Source organism: Saccoglossus kowalevskii, chromosome 3 (genome assembly GCF_978046115.1).
Source record: "Saccoglossus kowalevskii chromosome 3, keSacKowa6.1, whole genome shotgun sequence".
NCBI classification, from domain to species: Eukaryota; Metazoa; Hemichordata; class Enteropneusta; family Harrimaniidae; genus Saccoglossus; species Saccoglossus kowalevskii.
Genome location: NC_140643.1, coordinates 32,165,954 through 32,187,093, shown reverse-complemented (window position 1 = coordinate 32,187,093; position 21,140 = coordinate 32,165,954). Strand labels below are relative to the sequence as shown.

The window sequence follows — 21,140 nt, the reverse complement described above, 5'->3', positions numbered from 1 at the left end:
TGTCTAACTGTTTCAACCTTCAAATAATAGTCGCCTAATCAAAATCTGTCGTTTAATTGGTCACGTAATTCAATTCATATTTTTTTTTTATTTTCTATTGCCATTAGTTATTTCTGTTTCTCCATATATTATTTATGTGTGAGCACAGTCACTTGTACGGAAGCGTATTAGTGCCATACTCTTAACAAAATAATAAAAAAATCTCGTTATAACGAGTTTATTTTTCTCGTTATAACGAGTTTTTTCTCGTTATAACGAGTTCATTTCTCGTTATAATGAGATTTTTCTCGTTGTAACGAGTTTATTTTTCTCGTTATAACGAGTTTTTTCTCGTTATAATGAGATTTTTCTCGTTATATCGAGTATATTTTTCTCGTTATAACGAGTTTATTTTTCTCGTTATAACGAGTTTTTTCTCGTTATAACGAGTTTATTTCTCGTTATAATGAGATTTTTCTCGTTATAACGAGTTTATTTTTCTCGTTATAACGAGAAAAAACTCGTTATAACGAGAAAAATAAACTCGTTATAACGAGAAAAATAAACTCGATATAACGAGAAAAATCTCATTATAACGAGAAAAAACCCGTTATAACGAGAAAAATAAACTCGTTACAACGAGAAAAATAAACTCGTTATAACGAGATTGTTTTATTATTTTGTTAAGAGTTTTTTTTCGTTATAACGAGTTTATTTTTCTCGTTATAACGAGTTTATTTTTCTCGTTATAACGAGTTTATTTTTCTCGTTATAACGAGTTTATTTTATAGTTGTCCCAGCTGGTGTCATATGCTGTGCAATGGCGGATAGAGATGAACTCATTACATTTTACTTCCGCCTTGGTCTCAACTACAACGAAATATTGGTCAACCTAGCTCACAGGCACAATGTAATTTTAAGTATCCGGTCTCTCAAAAGATGGTTGCGGAAGCTAGGACTCTTCAGGAGAAAAAAATTCACCAATATCGACGACGTGGTCAGTTTTATTCAGAGACAAATTCAGGGATCTAATCAATTGCCAGGCTACCGATGGATACATTTAAAGTGTATACAAAGTGGACTTGTTGTGACCCAGGAAACAGTGAGACTCCTGCTGAAGTTGTTGGATCCTGTCGGTGTTCTTCTTAGAAGCCGTCGTAGGCTGCGACGAAGACGATATTATAGTAAAGGTCCGGATTTTTTGTGGCATCTAGATGGGTATGATAAACTCAAGCCATATGGAATATGTATCAGTGGGTGCATTGATGGATTTTCCAGATCAATCATATGGCTTGAAGCATATAAAACGAACAATGACCCTAAAGTCATTGCAAGCTACTATGTAGAAGCTGTAAAGGCTAGACAAGGGTGCCCACGAATAATACGCGCAGACAGGGGCACTGAAAATGGCTATATTGAACAAATGCAAATATTTCTGCGGAGAAACCACACTGATTCATTCGCTGGATCTAAAAGCTTCTTATATGGACGGAGTACTTCAAATCAAAGAATAGAGTGTTGGTGGAGTACGATGAGGAAGCAGAATTCCCAGTTTTGGATAAATCTGTTTGCAAATATTAGAGATGATGGTTTGTTTTCTGGAAGTTTTCTTGATGTAAATATCATCCAGTTCTGCTTTATGAATTTGATACAGGTAATGCTCATTGAAACGCTTCCCATGCACACTGTCGTATCGTCACCCATGTGGTCCTGATATGTATGTAATGTCTCGTGATTTATCACTACCATTGTTGTGTGAAATGGTATTTCATTGATTCTTTCGCAACGCTTCGTCTATCCCTGGCAGCTTTTCAGGTTTCGAGGATATGACATTTCAATCGTTCTGAAATTACTAAATCTTACAGATGTATTAGACTCGTTTGCACTAAATTGCATGACAAACCTATAGACACTGATTTGTAATTCAGGTATATTATCTATTACATTTAACGTAACCCGTATTGTAGTTTAATCATGATCCATTCCGTAAAACTACACGAATTACCTCACCACAGAGCAATCCATTACTAATCCCACCTCGTCACATCTCGTTCTGATGGGTGTGTGGAATTTATACACTCCCTCAATCGCTAATAGGTATCCGCCTAGTTTAGATTCTAAATTAAATTTGGATGTAGACATTACATGCCATGAAGAAGTACTTATATGCGTTTATTTTCGTTTATTCAGTTATCACATAATAGTGTGTGGTACGTCTTTGTAAATTCCAGTCGCATCGAATCGTGACAAAATGTGCCGAAGTGGCCATTGCCTGTCGATCATTTATCTGACGTCCAATAAAATAAAATATTTTTATACTTTCACATTGACACTTCTTTTCATTTCTTTTAAGGCGGAATTGGACGAAGTTGCCAGAATTTGAAACAGCCACAGGATTCGATCTTCTAGAAATCAAACAGCACCAAGCGGCCGCCCATTAATGATGTATTCAGTTCCAGAGTTGTATGAAACTAGTCATCAGATACGTGATGTCGATGTAGAGGAAATTTGCGTATGTGAAGGGGAATGCACTCCCAAATCGGAATATCCATGTGACTAGACTATATTTGAGCTTAGCTGCATAATTATGGAAGAAAACGGTTGGTTTAAACCCTCAGATCTGTTTGCCGCAGCACAACTTTACACATCGCTGAGAGGTGCATTCAATGCCGTTTTGTGAAACTTTGATACAGTAGCGCAGACTACTAAGATCATAGGCTCCTGTGTACGAAGTAAACATTGGGACCCTGAAATATATGCGACTGCTATGATTTGAATAAAATATGAATGGATGCTTTGAGGCTAATTATCATTTGGTGCAAAGGCAATGTAACCAGGGTTAATGATCTGAATCCTGTACCACAAAGTGGACTTCAGCACATATCTATGCTAATTAAAAATTTGCATACCAATTAGCAGTTTTCCAGAATGTGCTGTATCGACGAATATCTTTATTGGATTTTGATGAATTTCACATTTCTGTAACCTACAAACACTTTAACTGTATTACTTAACTACTTGTATGAACTCCTTTTGTCATCACAAAGCACATTTTAAGCACATTTCATATAGATGCATGTAATACCAGGATTGAAGATTTGAGCATCATTTTCAAAAACCTGTTTTTTTCCGCAAGATAAAGCTTTTGGCGTGTGTTTCTATATCAGGTTTCCTTGAGCACTGCAAAGTATTTCCTAATAGTTCCCCTACATATCGGAGCACTTCAAAGTATTTCCTAATAGTGCCCCTACATATCGGAGCACTGCAAAGTATTTCCTAATAGTGCCCCTACATATCGGAGCACTTCAATTTGTAAGCTTTATTTGCCTTTTTCTTTGTATCAAATACAATCAGACCAGAGACAAAGTTATTTGTGTCTTTACTGGCCAATATACATTTGCACTAGTGAAAACAGTGCAACCAGTTTTTTAAAATTCGTTTAAATGTATTTGAATGCATTTCAGTTCGTAGATATTAATACAATAAAGATAAAACCATACTTTAAGGACTGCCATGTAATTTCTGACCATTGGTGAATATGCTAGATAACGAAGTACTCAATTGAGATTCAATGTTGGATTTCTGTAGTGAAGGGATCATCATGGGCAATAAACAACTCTCAATTAACGTAGTGCCATTCACAAACATTACTTATTAATTCATGGTATAATCTTCAACAACACAAGTAATTATCTCACACTGACTTTTGCTTGCGTTATTCAGTGCACGAATCTATGTCGTTTTCATTCATTGGATTCACTCATAACACTCATAATAACAACATGAACAGAAGAATGTTTATAAAACGTGATATAAAGATATATTTGTCTATACTACACAGGTATATAACTTACTTTGAAAAAACCCTAACAATGGTATAATATAATATCAACAATGTCGAATAAGAAAGCGATCAGAAATCCACCGGCTTTTTTGGAGGGAGGATTGTTGTTATTAATATGTGCATAGACGTATATTAGCATACATTTTCTACGTCATCGCCATGGTAGTCACAATTACACCAAGCACAACAGGTTTCATCGGTGCATAAACCAGGAAGTTATATGGTAAAAACTTGGTAAAGACGCTAATTATGGAATAATATATGCAAATATGCAAATAAGCACCAACAATATATGTTGTCGCCACCGCACCCATGATAGCACCAAGTGAAGATCGACAGAGAAATGAAAGATATGACTTAGTCAACAAGCATTAAAATATGAAAACATATGCAAATATGCAAAATATCACACACACTACATGCTGACAGCACTGGACCCATAAGTTCAATAACTACACTAAGTTTGAAGTCACAAATATTACTCTATACGGACTTGGATCCATAATATCCCCTGCAGCACCTACATGTTGTGGGATAATAATGCAACTAATTTTTTCCTTGAAAACACATGATAGTATAGTAGGTTGGCTAATTCGCTCTGAAGTTGAATCAAGGCTTGCTTTTATGCATAGCCAATTGCAGTTACACTACAACTGTATAGACCAAAACAATATACTGTCATCTATATCAATATATCATCAAAGAAAACTTTGAATGTGTAGTAGCAAAGTGGTCAAAGGTCACTTAATGTCAATTTGTGGAAAAAATGTTATGCCAAATAGTCCCCAATCCTCCAAACTCTTTACTATGCACGCAAGTGTTGCAGATGCGTAGATATGTAAAAGGTCAAAAGTCATCAAATTACCATCACAACATTTTTGAGAAATGTTTTGCCAAATAGTTGTCCCCAAACCTGCAAGTAATTGTTTGAAGATTAGATTTGAAGATATGTAAAAACAGGTCAAAGGTCATCCAAGGTCACCCCAAATTTAGGAAAAAAACATCTGGTCCTACTATAGCCGCCCACCATGTAAACATAATGTTTGTTAGTGTTGTGGATGCCAAGATATATAAAAGTAGGCCAAATTGTGGAGGTTTCTTCAAAAGAGGCAGCCACAAAATTTACCCGAACAAGCCATACAGTTAAAATAAATAACTTCAAAAAATACCTAATTAGTACTGAATTGCACAAAACTTTTTTCAACTCTTTAAATGAATGTATAGCTTCTTCAGGCTAAGTTGGTAAACATTGACCAAAGCATTTTAAAGATAGCATTAGACAAAGGCAAGTGTGACGCACAGATAGGGTAACTGCAAAACTCTCGTGTTTTGTGCTTCGCACACACAGGAGCCAAATACCTACTAGTATACATTGATTATGTTCCTTAAAAGCGCATTATTTTGCTAAAATAACTCAGAACATTAGAAAATATGTTTTTTTTAAACATAACCAAATGTGGCAGACGTTACGCAAATTAAGCAGATGCACTTTTGATCTGAATTTGAGACAAAATAATTTGTTGACAAATTCAGATTCAATTCATGCCAACTGACATACACATAATCTACGTATTCTATCACTAGTATTATCTTACAATACTACATAAACACTGTCAACAGTACACATCCAATAATAAAAGAAAGGTAAATGTGGTTATTTACTAACTGCATGTAATAAATGATGAACTAAGGACACAAAGACTGTTTACAGATCTTTGATATCATTCCTGGTTCTCAAGATATCATATATTTAGTAGGCTTAATTTAGAGTATGCTATAAGGAGGTCGGACATCATCTCATACAATGCCAAAATTGAAATAAATGTTAATAACCATAGCTAATAATAAATCAAATTGATGGAAATTGTGTGTTGAGTAATAACTACAGTATTTCTGCCTATACAATTGTTGCAATGCCAACATTAATCACACAGAGACCCAATAAGCAACATTTTATTTCTGTGATTATGGTCATTATGACACATACTTTTTGGCATATAAATGATAAAGATAAAACAACTGACCTTTACATGTGAAAACCTACTTAACATAATGACCACTATTTTGACCCATAATTCTTAGTGTTGCCATGGCAACAATACTATAAGCAGAAATACAATTGGAATTGCTCATACGATATCACACATACAATTTCAGACAATTTCATATATTATTTCTTAAGATCGGAATGACGTCTTTAGGCATCACATATGTCAGGCCCCCTGTCTTAGAGAGTATTTCTCTTCGAACTAAAAATGGCCAATCACCATACTCTAAATTAAGACTACTAAAATACGCAATATCTTGAGAACCAAGGGCAAAGATCCATAAATGGTTTTAATTTCCGTATTTTATACTGTATTAATGCATCCTGAGAACACTATGTTATATAAGATGGACAACAATCTAAACAAAGTCCATCACCCAAACATTTGCATCCAACTGATTTAAATTCCGATCTGAACTGCAAAAAGTTGTCATATACTCTTGGTAGTTCAAGAACACATCCACACATGTGTCCAACTGGTCTGCGTGCAAGCCCTGTTAAACTAGTAAATTGCACAGATATTTCATCCTTAATTAGTAAATCTGCACCTGTACAAAATCGCAGGAACTTCTTCAGCATGGATTCATCAAGTCCACGTAGAAATCTTTGCAGATGGTTGGCAACTTCATTTTCTGTACAGGATAAGTTGTCTGGAAATTTCAAAATCTTCAAAACCTTTCGTGCTGTAGGTTTCACTTTACCATATATTTCTGACAACTCAGCATATGATAATGGCATACATTTGAACATTTGTTGCCAGCAATCAATAACCTACATAGGTTCCTGTATCATTTCTTTGTGTGCTATCTCATCTACAATAGTAGCTATATTATGGCATGTAGGTAGTGATTTGCACTGATGGCTATCAAGTATATCAGTCAATTCATCTTCATCTACACTGGTGAAATCATTAACCGCTTGCTGAATCACTTGGGCCTCTGACTCTGGTAAGAATAAAGCGTATGCTTCAGCTATGCTGCTATGAACACAACCATAAAAGCAATGCTCAAGAAATGGTGGAGCCAGATTAACTGGGAAATATCCCTCTTGTTTCCATCCAAATTCTATTATTCTAGCAACTGACATCCACTGTTCCTTGCCATAGTCATGTCTAATGCATGGAACCTTATATGTAGAACCCATAGTGCATTGTTCGTAAAAAGAATCCCAGAATTCAGACAGACAGTCTCTTGTAACACCACCCATGTCCTCGCCAGCTTCAGTAACACCATTTGGTAACACCATTTCAATAGTAATTATGTCAGTTCCAACTCGCAGTGAATCATCATTAAATGCATTTATCATTTCCTTCAAAACATTTCCACGGTGCACACGAATAGTTCTTATAGTTACTGCTGGGATAGTGGCATTATGGTCAGTGGTTGAAGGACTCAAAGGGCCAAATTCAATTTCACTATCATCTTCATCAGGAATTCTATCATATACATGTAAATCTAATCCTGTTGCATTAATACCATCACTGGTTGACGGCTCTTGCTCATCATTCATCACATGACCACTGGTTGACGGGCCAAGATCACCGACAATCATATCACCACTGGGTGACGACACTGGATCACCTCTCACCACATCATCACCACTTGGTTGTACTGTATCTGCCATAGCATTTACATCATCACTTACGAGTACACTGACATCATGCGAACAGCTATACTATTGGATTGCATACAAGAGATGCACTGCTTCACTTCAACTGCATTGACGTCATTTGAACCAAGAGATTCCCCAACGTTGCAAACTTGTGCTTTATTTTGTGTACGTGGTTTACGGGTACTGGCTAAATAAAAACGCAGTGAAGTCAGTTTTGTCTCAATGAACATCTGTCCTACAGTGATGTTCTCATCCACAATATTTTCCGTGAAACCACAGATGTCAAACACAAAATCACTTTCTGGTCCCTTCGTTGATTGTCCATGTGGGAAAAACAGACTTAGTCCTTCTTTGAGCAAGTCAGTTTTGTTGGCATTTTTATGAACTTTTAGTTTCCTTGTACCACCACCCTGCTTGGTCCGTACATGCTTACTGTAGCTCACATCTTTCATAATCCAACCAATTTCAACTTGCCTGTAATTTTTCTTGGCATTTAGGTTGCCAACCAATTTACTAGCGGTTGTTTGACGGGTTGGACAAAATAAACTTTTGTTATCATCAGAAGAATCACTTTTTTCAGATGATGTAGCTGATTTCAGTTTCATTTTTTTCTCAGCTTCTGAAAGAGAAGTTGTTTGCGTTTGGCTTCAGGAGCGCTTCGTCTGCAAAACTGGAATATAGCCAGTCTATCACCATACTGTTTAATATACATGGCTAGTTGTTCATCATCCATGAATCTGATAACACTACTATCAATCTGAAATAAAATAAATATGATACAAAAATCAAGTCAACTGAGCCATACAGAAAAACAAGTGATTCTCTCACTTGAATAATAATTATTTATTTAGTGCAATAAACAAATGAACAATCAAAGAAAGCTTAGAAAGAACTCTCATGTACTGAGAGTATTGGAGACAAGAGACAATGTAACAGACCATCTATGTACCAAGTTTCATTGAAATGTGATTAGAATAAAAAAATTATAAATTGTTATGCTAATTATGGAAATAGTAGATTTTAACCCCAAACTAATCAGGCTTGCACATTGACCTAGAGCATTTATGTACCAATTGAATAATTAGTACTGTGAAAGCTTAAAATTGATTTAATTATGCAAATTAGCTAATTAATATGCACAGATTTTCACCTAAAACTAATCAAGTCCGCGCATTAGTTCAGAGCATCTATGTACTAAGTTTCATTAAAATCCAACGACTGGTTCTTTAGATATCAGTGAAACAGTCATGAAACAGTTAAAAATTTGCTAATTATAATGCAAATTAGGTAATTAATATGCATAGATTATTACCAAAACCTAATCGAATCTGCGCATTGCAAAGACTCCTCCTTCGCACACGGGAGTCAAAAATATGATAAAACAAGTCTTACTAAATTACATAATCCCTATCCCCCTCATGACAATTTCTGTGCAATACCTACAACACAACCAGTATAGTACTTCTGTGCAATGTTTCAACTGAATCCACCAAAAAAATACTGGTAGCGAGGAATCAGCACGCACATGGAAAAATGTAAAATCTCAAAATGTAACATAATAAACATGATCATTATCCAATGTTTGAATCACCCAGTTCATCTTCGAGAAACAGTTCCGGACATGTTTAACCATAATAAATAAGCAAATTTGATGACTAAAACTTTGAGCAAATGACAACGAAAATCTTTCTGCATCTGTACATCATCATACACTATATTTAGGTAAAGTTTGAATGAGATCAGTCAAAGCATGTTCAAGAAATGGCTCCGAGTGCACAGACGAACACAAAGATGGAACTCGTCTATCCGAAATTCATTTCAATTGTGTAAGAAACTTTGTGTGTAACTTACTAATAACACTAAATCTCCCAGATTGTGCACCAATTTTGAGTGTAATTAGTGTATTAAAAACAGTGTCTGCTAGGGTACATTTTTTAGGACCATAGCATAATTTTGAAATTAATATCTGAAAACATGCTAATTATTACTGTTGCCCGAGAGGCAGTGCAAGTAGGGCATTCAGTGCCGTCTGTGTGTATCTATGTATGTGTGCATGTATGTATGGGTGTATGTACGTATGTGTGTTTGTTCACACCAAAAACAAGACCACCTATGGTGCTTACACTTGGCATGTACATTCACCCAGCCGAAAATAGAACGTGATATATTTTGGGGGTCAACAGGTCAAAGGTCAAGGTCACAAGAACCATTAAAAAAAACAGTTCGTGCTATAACATCTCAGCCTCAGGTGCTTAAACTTGGCATGTACATTTACCCTGAAGGAAACGGGACATGTTATATTGGGAGGGGGGGTAAAAGGTCAAAGTTCATGGTTATAAAGCCCCAAAATACAGTTTAGGCTATAATGCCACACTTCACAGGATAAAGAAAAACACAATATTTTGGGATGTTACTTTACAGCCACAAGGGCTACGGTGTTTATACAATTGCTTGTCAACCTGATGAAAACTGGTCGTGGCATAATATGGGGTTCAGGCTATATCGTCACAGAACCTAAACACAAAAGGTCAAGGTCAATCATATTTCTCTGAACTTGCAGTATTAAAGTCTGGTGGTCGTTACGCTGTGTCATGTTTGATATGGGTATCATAGCGACATATACAACACATGTAAAATATATTATTTGTTTACTCGAAATTGGATAACGCACGATAACCTCCGGCCTTTAAATCAGTTCATTCAGATGTGTATTCATCATATTTTTACGTTCTGTAATGAAATATATATCTGTCCTCAATTATGTATATCCACCCTGAAATAAGCTAGACCTGACATGTAGGGGTCAACGGGTCAAAGTCATGTTGTTCAGAACAGATAGTTGGTAATAAAATTGCTTCTGTATAATTATTACACTCTATTGGGCATTCCACTGTGTTGAATTTTTGGTGTTTAAGTTGCTTGATCATAAGTTGTAGTCACTATGTGTTTTTATTATAATATTATACATTATGCTGATCGTGAAAAATGATTATTTGATGGGAATATGTATTCGTAACTATCTGGCCATTTGAACATTGTCTAATGTCTGCTAATTTCCACTGTCTACTACTGTCTACTGGGAGTGTCTGCTAGCTTCAGCTCATCCACATCTTGAATTTTCAAGGTGAATGTTCCGGCGAAGCACTCCACTATCACCTTGAAGTATTTCATTAGGAATATGTGTATGTGACAATGCCCTCACAGTTTAGAATCAGTTTACCAACAGCCAATCATATTGCTTCTTTCATCAACGCGCTTGACCAAGCTATCAACATTGTCGGGGCAGAGCTAAGTCACAAGACGTTATTAAAGACGCGCACCACTCTACCATGTATTTCTATGGGCTCTGTGCGAGCTGCTGTGGAACGCCGGTCGAAAAGCCGTTGAAAATAGCTAAAATCGAAAAAACAGCACAAACATAACTTTAAAGAAATCCAAAACAACCAAATTTAAATATGTTGCATATGCAGGGTAATCTTGTTACACGGTTCAGGGAGTGTCAACAACCATCCCAATGTACCGTTTTCTGAGAGTTGTTGGCCTTTGTTTTCACCATGATGGTTGCCAGGCGGTGAAAATGCTCGCACAGTGGAAGCTGTGTTGGCTTGGATGTCGAGGCAATACAATATTCGGACAAAAGCCGTTCAGGGTACTTTGTTCCGAGTCTGATGTGTTCGTTTTTAGTCGCACTGGAAATGGTAAATCATTATGTTATTATGCTTTACCAGCCTGTTGAGTATTATAGAAGAGTAGGTGTTATACTTCAAAGCTCATGGTGTCACTGCAACATATATTGGCAGAAATGAAGCCGAAGATGAAGACATCAGAAATGCAAAGCCCGAAACGCTTTTTGGTAGTCATTGTAACAAAGCTTTCTATTGGTCGGTAAACTTTCTATCGCGCAACCACGTGACATACACGGTTATGAATAGAATTACCGCACGGTGTTGTGGAGGGAGAAATGTTCGAACGGAGCAACACCGTGCAGGCGGACGATGGCTCATCCACGACACAAGCTAAACACTGGTCCTACCATCTGGGTTAAAAGACCCTAACCCCGCGAATGACACGATTTCTCTCGTATTTCTCTCGTCTACTATTTAAGTTCCGTCTGATTCCCGCGAAGTGTCGCGTGCTGTCCGGCCCCCATACAGCAAAACTGCCTCGGGGTCAAATTTGCTTGCTAATTAACGGAGCATAAACATAACACACATCTGTTAAATATTCAATTCACTTTCCCCAGACTTACCTTTTCTCTGGCTAGCGCTGTTATTATTGTTTCATCTATTCCGCGTTCTCGTAAAAACTGGTTGAACTTATCATCATCTGCCATTGTAGACCAGAAAACTTACATAAAACATAAAAGCATGCCAATGAACCAGAAATACATTCATATTTAAAATAAACGCTGAGGGCGCAATAAACACGTTATAACGAGAAAAAAACTTGTTATAATGAGAAAAAACTCGTTATAACGAGAAAAGACTCGTTATAACGAGAAATAAACTTGTTATAACGAGAAAAAACTCGTTATAACGAGAAAAATAAACTCGTTATAACGAGAAAAAACTCGTTATAACGAGAAAAAACTCGTTATAACGAGAAAAATAAACTCGTTATAACGAGATTTTTTTTATTATTTTGCTAAGAGTATGGCACTAATACGCTTCCGTACACTTGGGGGCTGAAAATCAATAAATACTAATAGCGGATGATTTTTTTACAGCTGTCACGCTCCAAATGATGACATCACTAATCTGAGATTTTTTTAAAGGTAGACTCCATTTTCCTTCAGAGAGTTCACAAGAAGGCAAGGCCGTAGGAACCGTACCGGCTATGGCCGGACCACTTCTGCACGTCTCCCCTAGCAGACATGGTCCCTCGGCCCACGTCACCATACGCCTCAGACCTTACGGCCCTCGATGGATGGCCGGACCTCTATAGAGGGACTGTGGCCGGACCAACTAATTTTTGCTTCCTACGGCCTTGGAAGAGTTTTACTATGTTTAATCAGTAATGTTCTAATGAAAACTCATGAACGTTTATAGTCGTGGTGGTAGGTATGGTAGTACGAGTTGAGTCCAATCCGTGCTACCATAGACCCGAATTGAGCCCAAACTGTGCTACCATCCGACCTACAAACCCCGACACTACTATGCCCGTCTAAATATGTGAGTGGAAAAGCTATCGTAGTAGAGTGGTCGTTGATTGTAGAATTAGAATAATGCCTCTATTGAAATCATATCCTGTTCAGGATCTGGATTTTTAAAATACAATAAAGTTTCAAATACATACAGAATGGCAAGACAAAAAATACAAATGAAAACATAATGAAAACATAATAAAATTAAAATAAAAACAGAGAACAAGGAATGGTTAGAAAAACAAAACAGAAGAGGTATCTTAATAAGTTATTTCAATTATAAAAATTATAAAGCAGCTGGTATTTTTTGTTCATGGGTGTCATTTCTTAAATTGAAGCACTCAAAGATATATTTTGCAAAATGAATTAGTGATTGTTTATCTTTTGTTTTTAGAATATGTGTTTTCAATATCAGATTTGTCAATTGTTGGAATGACCTTTGTATGCTGCCCCAACGGCAGTTACGTTTTTTTTTTTTATAAACACTGCACTACGTACACAAGTTACGATAGCGATAATAAACTGGAAATATATAATTATTATACTGACATGTCATTTTTTAAAGATGACAAGTGACTAAACCTCAGTCGAAGTTTAGTGCTGGAATAAATCCGCTTAAAATCAGGCGTCGTCTAATTTCGGAAACCTCAACTTAACGCTCTTGATGGACTGTGATTAGCCACACCCCCGGCCACACCCACAGGTCCACAAGTGTTTGATAGTGTTCACGGACTTTGATGTCGGATCTTGCGTCGTTCCAATCTTGTAATATAAAATTCATATTATATTTCTCTTCAATACAAGTATATTACTCGTAAGTTGTTGGTATTCCTTAGTGTCTATAGGTAAGACCTACACTAGAGTAATATACACGTTTGGAATTTTCGAGATCAAACATGGTGTATATTGCCCGTTTGGAAACTAAATTGATGGTCATAAATGTATCTAAAATGTTTCACAATTTTAAAACTTTTGGCGTTTTCTGTGCATATATCTATGCGCGTGTTCCGCAAATTTCAAGGCAAACATTGGAGGTCAGGTCAAACAATTTCTTTATGAAGCGCTGTGTTAAAATTCCTCAACAAGTATGTTTCGTAATAAAAACGGCAAATTTGTTACTTTAAGGGGGCAAGGGTTATTTTCGTTCAACGTAATTGTAATATTTTTTTGTTCGTACAACGTAAATTGAAAAAATAAATTCCGTAATTCTGTAATCACAGGCTAGACGTACAACGTAATCAATCAAATATTTTTTTCGTACACTGTAAAAATGTGTCATTTTTCTCGGTATGTACAAGAATTTACATCCAAAATAAAAAAAGTCGTAAAGAATAATCCATGGAAATTACATTTTCGAAACTGTAAAACGACTAGATGACACAAGTCACTGCAAAATTCAATTTTCACTGTAAACTGTAAAAACGTCTTTTTTTCCTTGTAAATTGTAAAAAGCCCTTTTTATTTCCCGTAAAACTGTACCAGCTACCCCCTTGCCTCCCCTCTTACTTGTGGAGTTTTCGAGCGAGAGATTGTACGGTTAGATGGCAGTTACAAACGTGTAACATGTGGTTAAACAGTGTACGATCCTTATGACGATCATTCCTACCACAGTCGAGCCCGGGTGACGGTGTAATTCAACATCAGGAAGAAGTAGTGACCTCTCCCAGTAAAAGCAATTACCCAGACGATGATTGTTTTCCTAGATTGGTTGAAAGTGATCACATAACTAGGGAAGGTGCCATGTATAGTTGTCTTGACTGATGTACCTTCCACCGTGGTATTATTGTAATGCAATGTAGTATGAATGTAGTATTAAACTGCCCCTTTCCCTCTCACTTCAACAAAGATAGGTCATAACTAAAATAATATGTATATTGTAACTTTTTTACATTCACATTTCATTGAACAATTTGACACATTCTTAACTTTTAAAATATGGTTGCCATGGCAACACAAAATTCACATCTCCAAGATAAACATTCAATCAATTTAGTTTCAAATTATTTTTCAAGTACAATTTTCCATAACTACCACAGTTACTTGTTGCTATGGAAACCATTACAACTTCCATTAATTATTAGGATTCATGTGATTTGTCATCTTCGCCAGCCAAGGACCATTTATTCGACAGAAGCCTTTAGCGGAACTGTCCGAATCGGACGATGGTGATTTGTAAAGTAAATATCTTAAAATCAAGATCGGTGAACAAGTTATATGCAGTTTTAGGAATTTGCTGTGTTGCTATTATCAAAATTTTTAATGAAATTTTAAATTGTAATCTTCTCAAATATTGCAGATAATTTAGCATAATTCAGTATCATTTCGCTATACAGAACTTTGATTATTCTTTTCTGATAAACTGACTGATTCGCCAGATATTGAAATCATATTTGAGAAAAATATTATTTTGCTGATTTTTAGGAGTTAGTTTAGTCATGGAAGGTACTAACGGAGTACCTTCCGTTAGTGCCTCCCATGGTTTAGTTTCAGGCAACTACTTGACACTAGAGGGCGCCACCCCCAAAATTGACAGGTGGTACATTTTATTTGTTCTTGAATACAAATGTACTTAGTTCTACTACTACAGAAAGTTTCAGAAACTTACTGAGTATAATTACCTTAATAGCGACACTCCTCAAGTTAGAAAAGTAAGTCAACTGCCGTATTCATTATTAATTACTTTTTTTTTCGATATTATCGTCTAAGTTAGAAACTTAAGTCAACGCTCGCCTCGTACTTACTGTAGTTATGTTTTTCTTCAGTATTATCGTCGTGCTTACTTCAGTTACGTTTTTCTTTGATATCACCGTCTAAGTTAAAGGGCGGCAGTCGTTATGCCGCGTCCTGTTCGATATGCGACTCATAGCGACGTATACAACGCGCGTAAAATACATTGTTTATTTACATGAAATTCGAGCACGCGCTGCGCGACGAGCACCGCGCTTTACCAGTAAAAACGTAAGTCAACGCCTGTACTTCGACATTATCAACAACGATCGTTCTCATTGCAGTTACGTTTTTTTTCGATATTATTATTATTATCAATAATAATAATAACTTTATTACGCAACTTAACCATATGTGGGTTTAGTAAGGTAAAAAATGATCAACTCGCTAGTCAACGATCGTTCCCATTGCAGTTACGTTTTTCTTCCATAATATCGTCTGAGTTACAATGTAGACATAAAAATCATCTGTCGTTCTCAATCAACTTTAATATACATTGAGTTAGAAATTTATATTTTTGAAGGCACGGTGACACACGAGACCTCCATCCGGCCACCCACCCCAAACGAATCCTGTGATAGAGGGACTGTGGTTGGGCGGATCATCCAATTTTAAGTCGAATATAATATCACTAACACTTATTGAAACAATAAATTAAATACACCTATGTAAAAGCTTTCAGAGTTACAGCAATTCCAGGCACTGATTTGAAGCTGAAGTAGTTCAGGATGTTGATAACTTACTACAGTAGGTTACATATTTTGTTTTCACATTTACAGAAGTTATAACTAGAAATATAAACATCGACGAATCAGAGGAATGATTGACAGATATTGCCCCACAATGTTTTCTACTTTTGATACAAAGTCAGGTACACCTAGACTTTGAGGCGCGTCTTTCTTTCATTCACTTTTGGTCGGTCATCGTGTAGATTGCGTGTCTACAAATCGGCATTTGTCCAAGTTGTTTAAGCACCACGATGGAGAAGCAAGGAGTCAAAAAACCAGTTGAAGTGAGAACAAGAGTTGTCGATTTGTATTTTCGTGGACTGTCATTTGCTGAGATTAGAGATCGAAATGGTGTTTCAAAACAGACAGCTTATAATATCGTCAAACGGTTTGTTACCACCGAGAGTATCCTGCCAGGAAACTGACAACGTTATAGACTACTAGTATGTCGAATATTTTAAACCATTGCGACCGCGCATTTACTTGTGTACGGCGGCAACCCTCCCCGGACGTGTGACCATGTGTTGCCAGCCTTGAGTGATAAACTTTTTAAAGCTATTATTTGGTGGCACATCAACCTTTTGGTTCTCATCGTCGAGAAATAATAATCGAATAACACTCATTCTACCTATGTATTCATTTTCATTATTGATATACTGGATGACGTCTTTATAGGACATTTGTTGCAGACAGCTTTCAGTTATATGCATCGACGTGATACGGATATTTCCATAGTAGGAATAATGAATGCACTTTGATCAATAATTCTGTCATGATCAGTCGGTCAGCTGGTTCTGTAAAATAATGTTCTTTACAGTGCCAACACTGTATGCGCCCTCTCACTGAAATAACATGTGACGCAAATTGAAGTACAAAACTAAGTTGAGATCGTTTATTGGAGGAGAAATTCAAAACTAATGTACTGCCACTTTTATGGGCGGAGTTTTCTTCCGGTGCGCTTCAAATTGCAGACATGCTGTCTGCATTATTTGTATCAACTTCTGTAAATGTGAAAACAAAGTGTGTAACCTATTGTAGTAAGTTATCAACATCTAGCACTACTTCAGCGTCAAATCAGTGCCTGGAATTGCTGTAATACGCAAAATCGAAGACCGGCGACTGCACTTTGGGTACGGGTCACACCGGTTTCTATTTTGTAAGCGTTCGCATACAATATAGGTCGTTTTAGGTAAGTGATATCAACTTTTATGAAATTCACGCTTTCTTGTAAAACTATATATAAGTTTCACGATAAAATGAAAATTAATCTGATACAATCTGCTTGTGTCCACTGATTGAAATTTTACCTTTTGCGGATGAACACTGACAGGTGTAGATGCGAAGAAGCTCGATGGTTTTTACAAACAGAAGAGCAGAGAGCATGAATACGGCGTCGGATCGTTCCCATTGGCAGGAACTTGTTACAAATGTCTTGCACTCGGAAAAATAGTAGCATATCGGCCAATAAGGTAAGCATGTTATTTGTCATGAACACATGTTTAGTTTTGTGGCTGGACGGTTGGGTGGTTATAATATTATGTGTTTTTTTTTTATTTTTCCGTGACTGCATTTAATACGCTGAGCGTACCATCAGTGTTTTGGTTATCATACCACAGGGAGCCCAGGAACTATAATCAACTGTAATACGCAGTCTCTATGAGCGCGGGGGGGGGGGGGTGTCGGCTGGTATATAGTGTAAGAAATAGACAAGGGATGAAGGCTCCAGTCAGCTCACATTTTTTAAACTCGAAAAAATAGACGAAAAGAATGAAAAATAAAATCTAAAAAAAATACCAGGTTGAAGAATATTAGTTGCTCCTTCGAATTTCGCCAAAGCCTTACCTACATTTTACCCATATCTGCAGAAAAAATCAAGAAAACTACACAAATTTGCTCCATTTAGGAATTCCTAACGGTTAGTCCGAACGCACGACACCGTTGGAGGCGTGGCCTGTTCAGCATTTGTCAACAACCAATCACAAGACTGGTTACGAACCAGTTGAGCAAGGCTAACCGAGTCGTGACCTCGATGTGGTTCGTAACCATCTTGTGATTTGTTGTTGACAAATGCTGAACAGGCCACGCCTCCAACTGTGCCGTGCGTTCGGGCAAACCGTTAGGAATTCCTAAATGGAGTAAATTTGTGTAGTTTTCTTGATTTATTCTGCAGATATCGGTAAAATGTAGGTAGGGCTTTGGCGAAATTTGAAGAAGCAACTAATATTCTTCAACCTGGTATTTTTTTTAGATTTTATTTTTCATTCTTTTCGTCTGTTTTTTCGAGTTTAAAAAATGTGAGCTGGCTGGAGCCTTCATCCCTTGTCTATTTCTTACACTAGATACCAGCCGACACCCCCCCCCCCCCCGCGCTCATAGAGACTGCGTATTACAGTTGATTATAGTTCCTGGGCTCCCTGTGATCATACCACAGTCATCAGTCATCGACAGTATTACACATGTTTGAGGCCTATCTCTCGTCTGTGCATGTTGAATGTGTTGCAAAGCCCTGGTAAATTCAGAGTTTACAACGCAACTACATACGATCATGCAACTAGTATATTGTGTACCGCGCCGCTTTTTTGAACATGGGAGATGCACGCGCTGTACCGCAGGGGATGCTCACTATAGTAAAGCACGGTCACTTTTTTTTCAGTAACCGTGAGTAGAATAGCCTCATTGAGGCCGTATGTCAGGTGTTTTCGAAACGGGCACCAATGTTAACTAAATTATTGATTTATGTTTTTAGTTCCATAATTGTATTGAATTACATACATACTACATATAGTGTCAGTTGTAGTGATGGATACACTGTGAACAGCAGAAACCAGGGAATGATGCAAACATTTTTTTTATAAATAAAATTTTAAAATCAAAATGGCTTACATTTCAAATTGACCAATCAAAAAGTGATATTGTAATATTATCAAGAGCTCTAATTAATATTAATGAGTTTAATAGCTCTACATCTAATCAGCAAGCGCATCATTGTAAATAAGTGGGTGATCGCAGTTGCTAATGTCAGATCACAGTCCCTCAACACCAGTATTGAGGGACTGTGGTCAGATAAAGACAATATACACACATTATGGGCGTACAGAATGTTGGGCTCTTGGTCCAATTACTATTTCTACTTTTCAGTGATGCAAGTGTGTATTTTGTGTTGATTGTGCTAAATTGAGTGGTATACTCAACTTTGGTTTATTGACATTATAACAACTTCCTTTTAAATTAATTCGGAGACATAGAATTTACTACCCTGCCCATTTCATGTAAACAAATAATGTATATTATGTCTATTGTATAAGTTGCTATGGAAATGTTATACTTCATTAAATTTCATTTAAATTTGATCCGTAGGGTAATCCACGGGCATGATTAGTTTAATGTTAAAAAACTTGCATGTTGATTATCTAATTATAAATATCTGATATCTCTGGAATAAATTGGACTGAAAACCACAGATGTAAAATCAAATTTATTTTCTGTAAGTATTATGAATTTGAATAATGTGGATCACATTGTTTTCACATTGTGCATCTCAAATAGCAGTCAAATATTACCTGGTAGTTGCCAAGCTACTTTTGAATTAATCTTAATGTGTCTTGAATACTCTCAGCACACATAAGTTCTTTCTAATCTTTCTTTGAATCTCTTTTACAGTGCTTTGTTTGTGTTAAATTTAAACTTTTGTTCATTTTCTATGTTTATTCAATAAACATGATAGAGGGTTGATGTTACCATGGAGGTATAAACAGTTTATACCTCCATGATGTTACCTAGGCAGGGATTTTTTTAAACAAGGGAATAGGGGCGCAGCGCCCTCATGGCATGGCCATGCGCTCCCTTACCCTGGGGAGCAGATCCTCTGGCAACCATAAAATTCTGATTGAGCAGGGGTCACATGTGGCCACAGTCTTCAACTGTGACCTGCCTGATAGTAATTTTGGCCCCAAGAAATCCATAAAATGCTCCATTTTAACTTAGAATTATCAAAAACTCCACACCCTGGTAGGGAGAACCATATCTCCCCCACTTGGTGGCGGTGCTGAATTGCAGTGCTCCCTCTTGCAGTTTTCCCCTAGAAAAACCCTGCTAGATAACACGTTGCTTTCCACATGGAGAGAATCGTGTTTCCTATCCCTTTCTATATATAGTCTATTTAGTTAAATCGGCAATAATATTATTTTGTGCTACGGACATGGAGAGTAATGAAGAGCATTACAAGTTCTTGTATTTTGGGTTCAAATGAGATGCATTAGAAGATTAATATTAACTGCTTTGATTATTAAAGGTGAATGCCGAGAAAGTTGACATTGGCCAGAAAAGAAAGTTTGAAAGTCTTGCTGATATTGAAAATGAAATAAGCAATCTTCAGAAAAAAGTGAGTATGGATTTAAATTATAATAATAAGTCTTAATAATTGTATCTTTTGTAAACTTTCAGAGTGTTTAATAACATTGAATGCAACTTTAGATGGGAAAAACAAAGATTTTATTTCTAGTCCAAAGAAAAATTGGTGTGGTTTTAATTTGTGACTCCCCATGTGCAATGCACACAAGTGCCAAATCTATTCACTAGGTCACTGAAGGATTCCAGCTTTATGGTTCATGACCCAAGATTATTCAACTCACTTTTAACTGTATGCCAAAACTTATTTGGAAACCGCAATGAATTGCAGTATGAACACTTTCAAATGCTAACTGGACACATGCTTGAATGTAATTCCTGATCAATCAAAGGTCCTTTTGTTTCTTTGAGTTCTTTGTTTCTCTAATTTGATAACTGATAACAAAGGGAGCAGTTGCCGTGTCGGTGACGTTTACTGAAGCCACATTTGATGTGAAATCAGTGACAGTATTTTGAGAACTGTCCCTGAATTTAGTATGTATCTACGTACTGGTCAGTATACCTACTTTATTCGGTCCTAGTTTGCTTTCATGGTATTGAATGCTGAGTATGTCAGCAATGCATTTCATGAGATATACAAAATACAAGTCGTTTCTCTTTGATGACTTTGAGGTACTTAATCCTGTGTCAAACAATGCACACCTTCCTTCTTTT

At 36.6% G+C, this 21,140-nt stretch overlaps 1 long non-coding RNA gene and 2 pseudogenes across 1 annotated transcript; 2 read left to right on the top strand and 1 right to left on the bottom strand.

The window, feature by feature from the left end:
• Positions 1–799: 799 nt before the first annotated feature.
• LOC146747743 (uncharacterized) lies at positions 800–2,659 on the top strand (annotated as a pseudogene).
• A 3,570-nt stretch (positions 2,660–6,229) lies between these two features.
• Positions 6,230–11,814, bottom strand: LOC144352681 (uncharacterized; annotated as a pseudogene).
• Positions 11,815–17,445: 5,631 nt separating this feature from the next.
• On the top strand, positions 17,446–20,408 carry LOC144350439 (uncharacterized). Its single transcript, XR_013420245.1, has 2 exons — positions 17,446–17,548; positions 20,371–20,408. It is a non-coding gene; the product is annotated as an uncharacterized LOC144350439 (long non-coding RNA).
• Positions 20,409–21,140: the final 732 nt, after the last annotated feature.